Source organism: Crocuta crocuta, unplaced genomic scaffold (genome assembly GCF_008692635.1).
Source record: "Crocuta crocuta isolate KB4526 unplaced genomic scaffold, BGI_CrCroc_1.0 scaffold84, whole genome shotgun sequence".
NCBI lineage: Eukaryota > Metazoa > Chordata > Mammalia > Carnivora > Hyaenidae > Crocuta > Crocuta crocuta.
The window spans coordinates 3,658,332-3,667,602 of record NW_027530213.1 but is presented as its reverse complement, the minus strand read 5'-3'; the positions used below and the strand labels follow the sequence as shown (position 1 = coordinate 3,667,602).

At 45.2% G+C, this 9,271-nt stretch overlaps 1 long non-coding RNA gene across 1 annotated transcript; it reads right to left on the bottom strand.

Moving 5' to 3' along the window:
* Positions 1–241: 241 nt before the first annotated feature.
* LOC144232570 (uncharacterized) lies at positions 242–8,511 on the bottom strand. The gene is made up of 3 exons (XR_013335452.1): positions 8,460–8,511; positions 8,278–8,345; positions 242–852 (listed from the first exon to the last, which is right to left on the bottom strand). It is a non-coding gene; the product is annotated as an uncharacterized LOC144232570 (long non-coding RNA).
* Positions 8,512–9,271: the final 760 nt, after the last annotated feature.

The following is a 9,271-nucleotide window of genomic DNA, read 5'->3' as shown; positions in this document are numbered from 1 at the left end:
GATCTGAGCTGAAATCAAGAATCGAATGTTCAACCGACTGAGCCACCCAGGCGCCCTGAGAATCCCATGTGTAAATGAATTGCTTTTTCTCCCTCTTCCATTACTCCACTGTTAGCTCTTTCAAAGAAAACTAAAATAAAAATAGGAGATATACAGAGGATTTCCTTAATTAACCTGGAAAATGAGCACAATTATTCTGTGCACAAGGGAGGCCACAAAGCTCACGGGAAAAGCTGTTTTATTTGTCAGTTATTTCGATTACCCCAAGTACTTTGCAGATTGGCTTGACTTTCTCCAAGCATGTCACCGCAGAAAAGGTGTCCTCTTCATCTTCACCTCATACATCCAACAAAATATTTAAAATGCAACAAGAAGGTAACAGTAGATGCAATAAAAATAACTTAAGAAATTTTAAAATAGCTTCTGAATAGCCCAGGCCCTTGAGATCAGGCCTGTGCCTTTTCTTTATGCCAGTGTGACTTCGTTGCTATTTGGTGTGTGTGTCTTCAAAATTCAGGTCCAAATAAAAGAAAAGTTGTTTTGCATTAGTCCAAGAGATACCTTAATTTAATTCTACCGATAGTAACATCTAATGTCACAATAGTTTTTTGCTTTTTCACCTTCTCAGGAAGGACGGAAATTCCGACTGTCATTTTGATAATCGGCACGTGACGAATTCCTATTGATGTTCTGTTTTGTCCTCTACTGGACACCTTTTGGGGGGAATGTCCAACTCACAATCATTACCCTCTTCTTCGAGGACCATCCCTCGGTTCACCAGGGAAGCCAGCCTAGGAACGTGGCCGAGTCTATGCCAAGAGCATTTCCGAGTGCGAGTGGATGTGTCTGGCCCTGCAGTAGACAAGGTTGATTGGAGAGAGAGGAGAAATGAAACAGACGTGCTTGAGGGAACAGAGATGAGCGACCGAGAGACCTGTTGGTTGGTAATTCCTGATTCCATTGCATTCCCGATGCTCAGCTGCATTCCTGCCCTGAGATGGTGACATCTGGCCCAATAGATGTTCCATCCATACAAAACTTTAAGGTAAGGAAATCTATAGAAGCTGAAACGAATACTGTAGTGTATGTTAACTAGCTGGAATTTAAATAAAAACTCGGAATGGGGCGTCTGGGTGGCTCAGTCAGTTGAATGTCCAACTCTTGATTTTGGCTTAGGTCATGATCTCACAGTTCCTGCCATGAGATGTTACATTATTTTCAACAAGAGTAATACTTACACCCTCACATAACACTGATAAGATACCCACCATGTGCCAGGTGTTGTTCTAAGGACTTCTGTTGTGACATTCTCACGAGACCCTATGATGTCACGGATGTTATAGAGCCCACCTGACAGATGAGGAAACCGTTCAACCCTGGCTGGGGACACTTCGGGCAGTACCCAAGACCCTGGGGCTCTGCCAGTAGTCCTCAGGAGGGTGGCCCTGCCAGAGGGTGCTGAGGGAGGAGTAAGGAACCCACAGCCACGGGCTGGCCCGAGGAAGGACCTAAAGGTGGAACAAGAGAGTGTCCGTCCAGCTCCAGGCGAATGAGCTTTGCACCAAGTAAGTGACTTTGTTCTCTACCTCTGCTGCCTACCGGCCTGACATCAGTGGGGAAGAAAGGGAAGATCTGGAGCGACCCTGGGAGGTGAGGTTATAGCTTCTCCCACCTCAGGGAGGGTGACGATTACTGACATAGACATGGGGTCCGATGGTCTGTCCCTTAGAAAGCTGGTCCCTACATTTAGCACAGGGCTGCCCAGGGACACACAGTTAAGAGCCATGCAGGCTTACATTTCCTACCTCCCAGACACAGCACTGTGGCTAAGGTGACACCGTCGCGTCCACAATCCAGTTGCATGACTGACTGGTGTGACGCTCTGGAAGGGCCTGGCCCGGGGTGTGGACCACCGGGAGCCCATTCTCTTGCCAGAGAAGCCCCTGTCCGAGTTGCTATTCCAGGCCTGCCCCCTTGTCCTGTCCCCTCTCTTCCTCTGCGCTGGGCGATGCGGCCACCGTCCCTCTGACAAACCCCACTGCTTTTGTGACCTGTGGCGTGAGGCTCTGCCGCCCACCCTGGGCTGGGTGAGGACGGACTGAATCTCCCTGACTCCCCTTCTGTTTTCTGTCCTGGGCTCACATACCTTAGGTGGAGCCACGTGAAGTGGCTGGCTTTGACCACTTTGACCTACAGAAACTATACGTTCTCATAGGTCAACTTAAACGTAGTCCTTTTTAAAATTATTTATTTTTATTTTATTTTTATGGGAGAGCACAAGCAGGGGAGGGGCAGAGAGAGGGGGACAGCAGATCCGAGATCCTGATGTGGGGTTGGAACTCAGGAACCGTGAGATCATGACCTGAGCCAAAGTCAGACTCTTCACGGACGGGGCCACCCAGGCGCCCCAAACGTAGGCCTTTTTTATTTGATACATCTTGCTCCTCATTGTGGTATGAAAATACACAGAAAGAAACAAAGCAGGAAATATTGGGCACATGACAGACTCCCTGGAGACTGCACAGGATCGTTTTCCCAGTCTGTCTGCCTTTCCCGGGGGCCTTAAAAAAAATTTTTTTTAAATTTTTATTTATTTTTGAGACAGAGAGTCAGAGAGTGAGGGAGGGAGGGGCAGAGAGAGAGGGAGACACAGAATCTGAAGCAGGCTCCGGACTCTCAGCTGTCAGCGCAGAACCTGATGTGGGCTTGAACCCATGGACCACAAGATCATGACCTGAGCCAAAGTCGGATGCTCAACTGACCAAGCCACCCAGGCGCCCCTCCTAGAGTCCTCTTAAACGGGGAGTTTTGAGGACGTCTCCCAAGGTTACCCATGGCCTGACCTGAATGTGGGACCCGGCAGCTCTGCTCAGACAGTGGCCAGGCCAGGCCCAGCCTCATAGAATCCCCAGTGCCTCCCTACCCCCGTTCTCACATCTCTGCTTCCCTCTTCTCTCCCTCCTGTTGGCTTTCCTTCTGCAGCCGCCTCTGGGTCCTGCGCCGTCTCCCAACCCCCGTGGGAAAGAGTCCTCGCTGCTCAGGCCTCCTGTGTGACCCCGTCGTTACCTCCTCCTCCTGTCCTGGAGGCCCCTGGGTCCGGCCCCCCGCCCCTTGCCTGTCTCCCTCTGTACTGTGTGTTTTGCCCACAACATGTCTCCTGGCCAGGCTGGTGAGTCCAGAAAGGTTCAGCGGCCTTATCTCCGCAGTGGGTTTCTATCTGAGCCGGCTCTCCCCGAGGGCTCCCCCTCAACAGCAGGGGCCACCTGTGCGAGCCCACCAGCTGCCGCCCCCACCCCCCACTCCTGCAGACTCTGCCTCCGTCTCAGGCCTGAGGCCCTGCTGGCCTCCCTCTGGGGCCCCATGTCGAGGCTGCATGTGCTTTAGGTATCTGCTCCCTAGCAGAGGGCTTCTGACCGCCAGCAGACTCCACCCAACTGACTCCCCAGACTCTCTGAATCTCCCCTCAGGTAGCCCTTCCCAGTTCACATCAATGAACCTTGAGTGGACTTTCTACTCGGGGTCCTCAGAGGGAATCTGGTCAGAGATCAGAGGGTTACCAGGTGGAGCCTGGGGGACTGGCTGAACCGAGCTCTTCTGGGAAAAAACATGGCTGCCACATTGGCAAAGGCCACTACCGGGGCCTCTCATGGGCCTGGGCAGGGAGAGCACTGCTGAGTCATCCCAGGGCCCCTGCTGGTCCTCCATGATGCAGACTTCACTGCCTGCACCCGGCCACCTGGCCAACCCACCCGGTGACCCCTCTTTTCTACACACCCTCTTTTATAGTGACTGGCTGTTCATTCAACCACTCACACCATTCAGTAGAAATGCATTGAACATCCACCAGCTGCCAGGTACCATTCTAGGCCTTAGGGACATGTGGTGATTAAGACAGATGAGGTCTCTTCCCCTATGGGGTTAATAGTCCAGTGGGAATAAACCAATGATTATCCAGTTGCATGGGCCAGTAGGGTCTGTGGCCTAGAGCTGGGCCACAGACGTGTATCACCAGCTGGAGATGAGGTAACATAGAAGTTGAGAGAAGTGTTTAGAAACTTCTATAGTGATTTGATAGAGTAATTTTATGTTCATTGAGTCTAGCTAAAAAACCCCAGCTTCTATTGTTTGTCTTTTTTTCATTTTATTTTTCTAGTAATTAATTTCTATTATAATTTGCAAAAATATAGATCTGCAATGGGCTGGGAATTTGGAAAATTTCATCCTATACTCCAGAAATTTTGAGGAGCATTGCTCTAAACTACAAATTGCATGATGGAGAGTAATGGGAAAAACTTGGTCTAAGAAGGGTGGTATAGGGGCGCCTGGGTGGCTTAGTCGGTTAAGCGTCCGACTTTCGCTTAGGTCGTGATCTCGCGGTTCGTGGGTTCGAGCCCCACGTCGGGCTGTGTGCTGACTGCCAGCTGGGAGCCTGGAGCCTGTTTCAGTCTGTGACTCCCTCTCTCTCTGACCCTCCCCTGCTCACGCTGTCTCTCTCTCTCTCTCCTAGAAATAAATAAAACATTAAAAAAAAAAAAAAGAAAAAAGAAGGGTGGTATATGATGTGACCCGAAGGGTGAGGAGGAACCAAGCAGGTAGAGCTGGGGAAGGAGCTTTCCAGGCAAAGGAGCAGCCCATGCAAAGGCCATGGGGTGAGTGAGAACCTGAAGGGCTAAAACAGAAAAGAAGCTAGCAGGGGTGGAGGCGGAAGAAACAGGAGAGACAGGAGGGGCAGGTGGGGTGGGTAGGCAGAGCCCCATCCCGGAAGACCACTTAAAGGGCAAGCAGGGGGCACCTGGGTGGCTCAGTCGGTTAAACATCCGACTTCGGCTCAGGTCAGATCTCACAGTTCATGGGTTCGAGCCCCGCATCAGGCTTTGTGCTGACAGCTCAGAGCCTGGAGCCTGTTTCGGATTCTGTGTCTCCCTCTCTCTCTGCTCCTTCCCTGCTTGCACTCTGTGTCTCAAAAATAAATAAACTATTTTTAAAAATACATTTAAAGGGCAAGCAGAAGCTACTGATGTGCTTTAAGTGTGGCATCAGTGCTTTCTACCTGCCCCTTTCCGGTCACACAGGCACAGCCAAAGGACAGCTTCATCTGGGATTCTGTTGGGAGGACTTATTTGCCGTATCCAGAAGGACAAAGTGATAGCAGTATCTCTACCAACATCCAGGCCTGAGACAGGGCTTTTCAGAACAGCTTTCTTGTAAAGGTCTGCAAGCCTTTTCAAAGAAACTTCTTGTCGGCGCCTGGGTGGCTCAATCGGTTGTCAGACTCTTGATACTGGCTCAGGTCACGATCTCACGGTTCATGAGTTCAAGCCCCACATTGAGTTTTGTGCTGACAGCGCAGAGCCTGTTTGGGATTCTCTCTCTCTCTGCTCCTCCCCCTTCTCTTTCTCTCTATATAAATAAACATTAAAAAAAAAAAAGACACTTCTTGTACCTTGGGCACTTACTGGTTGAGACAAAATGTCGCCAGGATAGAATTTGATTTAAAGAAGGATTTTTAGGGCACCTGGCTGGCTCAGTCAGTAGAACATGCAACTCTTGATCTCAGGGTCATAAGCTAGAGCCCTACATTGGGCATAGAGTTTACTTTAAAAAAAGAAAAAGCCAAAATCTAAATAAAGAATTTTCTCAAAGACACTATATCTTGCAACTAGGAAAAGGCTATAAAGAATGGAAAAGAGGAATCAAATTCATAACTTTTCCTTTTTTTAAGTTTTTATTTAAATTTCAGTTAGTTAACATACAGTATATTCATTTCAGGTGCACAATATAGCGAATCAACACTTCTATACACCACCTGGTGCCTATCACTGCTCTGCACTCCTTTTTCTAATAGGGGTAGGGCCTGGGCAATACAGTTGGTTGGTCTGATCTTCTGTCGGTTGGTGTACGCTTCAACAACTGGTTTTTTGTTTTGTTTTATTTCTTTTTATTTTTGAGAGAGAGAAAGACAGAGCATGGGCCGGGTAGGGGGAGAGACAGAGGGAGACACAGAATCCAAAGTAGGCTCCAGGCTCTGAGCTTTCAGCACAGAGTCCCATGAAGGGCTTGAACTCACTAATTGTGAGATCATGCCCTGAGCCGAAGTTGGAAGCTTAACCGACTGAGCTACCTAGGTGCCCCTCAACAACTGTTAATAACGACAGTGATGCTACAGATCTAAAAATGTCTAAAGTATCTTGTAAATCCCCGAAAGGAAAATTATATAATTTAAGCATAATTTTAGACTTGTGGTTTATGTATTCTTTTTTTAAAAATGTGGTATGGGGTTGCCTGGGTGGCTCAGTCGGTTGAGCATCTGACTCTTGATCTTGTCTCAGGTCATGATTTCACTATTTGTGGGTTTGAGCCCCGAGTTGGGCTCTCCCCATACAGCACAGAGACTGCTTGAGATTCTCTCTCTCCCTTTCTCTCTGCCTTTCCTCTGTATGTGCATGCACAGAGGCCTCTCAAAATAAGCTTTAAAAAGAATGTAATGAGATCTATTGAACAGGATGGTCTCTACCTCTTTAACGACTTGCTTATGTCTAAAATTAGATCATTGTAGTCTCCTTGCTTATGTTACTTTAAATAGAGAGGATTTTGCTAGGCTCTCTTCACCGCAAGTGAAGGTCTTTCTATATTCCAGAGAGTTATTGCACATTGTTTGCAAAAGATGACTTAGGTAGGTTCAAAGTTTGAACCAGCCCCATAACCTTTTTCATTATTGTAAAATAATTACTTTGTATGTGAAGGGGATTTTCTACACAAGTTTGGTGAAACTTTAAGTTATGCCATACAGATAAGTCACTTCTACCTCCTAGACCTGCCAGGAAGCTCTTAGTTCTGGTTTAGATGTTACGTACATCTCTGTAAATTCTGAAGAGATCAGTGCCTTGAAATTTCTTTGAACTTATTTCGTTACTCTGAAAATGATCGTGGAAGACCTACTATTGTTTTCTTGAATAACTAAAGCTTCAAATGCACGTTAAATGAATAAATAGGCATGATGTTGACAAATGAACAGTCACAGTTTGCTGGCAGACGTGTAAAAATGGAGATTAGCTTCCTGGCAATTTGGCAATAGGTAATAAGAGCTTTCGGAAATTCTATATTGCTTTCCAAGAGAGTGCTCGCTTCGGCAGCACATATACTATATTGCTTTCCAAGAGAGAGAATCAGAGATAAGAACAAAAATTTTTATATAGGAAAAAAAAATTTTTTATATAGGAATATAACACTGAAATTTATAAAAATGAAACTCAGAACCATCCTTAGAGTCCAGTAATAGAGAATTTGTGAAATTATGGTGCATCCATATGCCACAATAATATGCAATTATTAACTGCTCACAATATAATGTTATTTGAAAAGTGAGGCATGCAAAATTATATTTATAGTATTTTTTTGTTTTTGTTAAACACACACATCCTTAGAAGGGCTTCTATAAGATGATTAAGAGTATCTTTGAGGGATGGGTTACAGATGACTTAAATTTTTTTTGTTTTCTATAGTTTAAAAATTCTTAGGGCATCTGGGTGGCTCGGTCAGTTAAGCGTCCGACTTCGGCTCAGGTCATGAACTTGCAGTTCATGGGTTCGAGCCCTGCATTGGCTCTGTGCTAAAAGCTCATAGCCAGGAGCCTGCTTCGGATTCTGTATCTCCCTCTCTGTCTGTTCCTCCACACTCACACTCTGTCTCTCTCTCAAAAATAAATAAAGAATTAAAAAAATTTTAAAACTTCTCTATGATGCATGTGTATAACTTTTAAAATAAATGATACTGATTTAAAAACAATGCAAATATTTGAAGTATCATTCATAGATACCATTCCATATTCATTACTTATGTAGATTTAAAATTCATTATAGAAATGATCTTAGCTAAAATCTTAAGAACTTCAATCAAGGGTATTTCTGATCTGGTCTATTGATCCATAGATTGGGTGGCTGATGGGTTCTTCAGTACCTCTCAATCACATAAGTTGTTTGGTTCTTGGCATTTTCATGATTAATCCAACATGAAAAATCTGATTTAACCCAATGCACTAACTACCACTAATCTTACTGGTGATAAGAAGCTTCTGATAAGGGTGGGTTGGAGAGGTGAAAAAGAGGGCAAGTTTGGGGATTTAACTTCACTGAAACCATTTTCTTTGAGGGATGGGATATCTGATCTGATTTCGTTTACTTCAGATCTTTGAACAAATCATTACACAGGGATTTGGGGTGGGAAGGAGTTAGGTCGAGAAGCAATGCTTGATTTAGCATTTGTTTTGGAATCACTTACCTTTGGGGTTGCTGACAGCAATAAACATTTTCTAAATGCCCAAAAGAATGAAAGAAGATTGTCTTCCCCTAAGAACGTGGCAGATGAAAGTTGGTTATTCCTCTATATTCATTCAGATGAATGTTTGAGTGAGAAAAAAAAAAAAACCGACCCGAAACTAAAACAAAACAGATAAAAGTTACCTCTTAAATTTGTCAGGCATCTGTAAGTGGTGTGTGGTCTTCTCTAACTTCCAAGATGGCCTATGAGAGATATTTATTTTGTAAAATAAAGTTCAGAAAGGCAAAGATATCATCCACTTAGACCAAACATTCAAAAACTCCTGCAAATGGATTGTCAATAGGCCTTGACATCCATTCCTTATTCTGGCCAGGAAGGGGTAGAGTTATTCTCAAGGTTAAGTAAAGGTCATCTCTCTCTGCCAACTGCCAGTCAGCAGTGATGGAAAAGCACAGGCTGGGGCTCGGTGCCTGGAAATCTCACTCAAGAAACAAATGGCCCCAGTCTGTCTGTTCACTCAGGTCATTTCTGTTAGCTTTCCCATAATTGTACTAGATCAGTAGTCAAGTGAAACGGCAGATTCGTCACTGATAGAATCTCTGTCCTGGGTTGGCAATTCTTTAATTTGTGGGCCTTTGTGGTCAGAGGCCATTATTTCTGACTGCCTTTCCATCCTGCAGCAGTTCATCCATCTTTCGCGCGTAATAAATTTAATTTTCTCGTTCAGTGGTGACCACGAATTGGGTCTGTAGTAGCTTTCAGGCTGGTTTCATAAATTTCGTAAATTCAGGGGGAAGAGAATCTTAAAAGATTTTTGAAAATCTTTCAAAATTTGAAAGTAGAAGACAAATAATGATGGCTTTCTGGAAAGTTCGGGCTGTTACCAGATCTCCACATTGATCATTCTGAATAATTAGGGCCTTAAATGATTTGACTCCTTAAAATATGAGAAAAGGTTACCACTCCCTCGTTCCACGTGCAAAACCTTTTAATT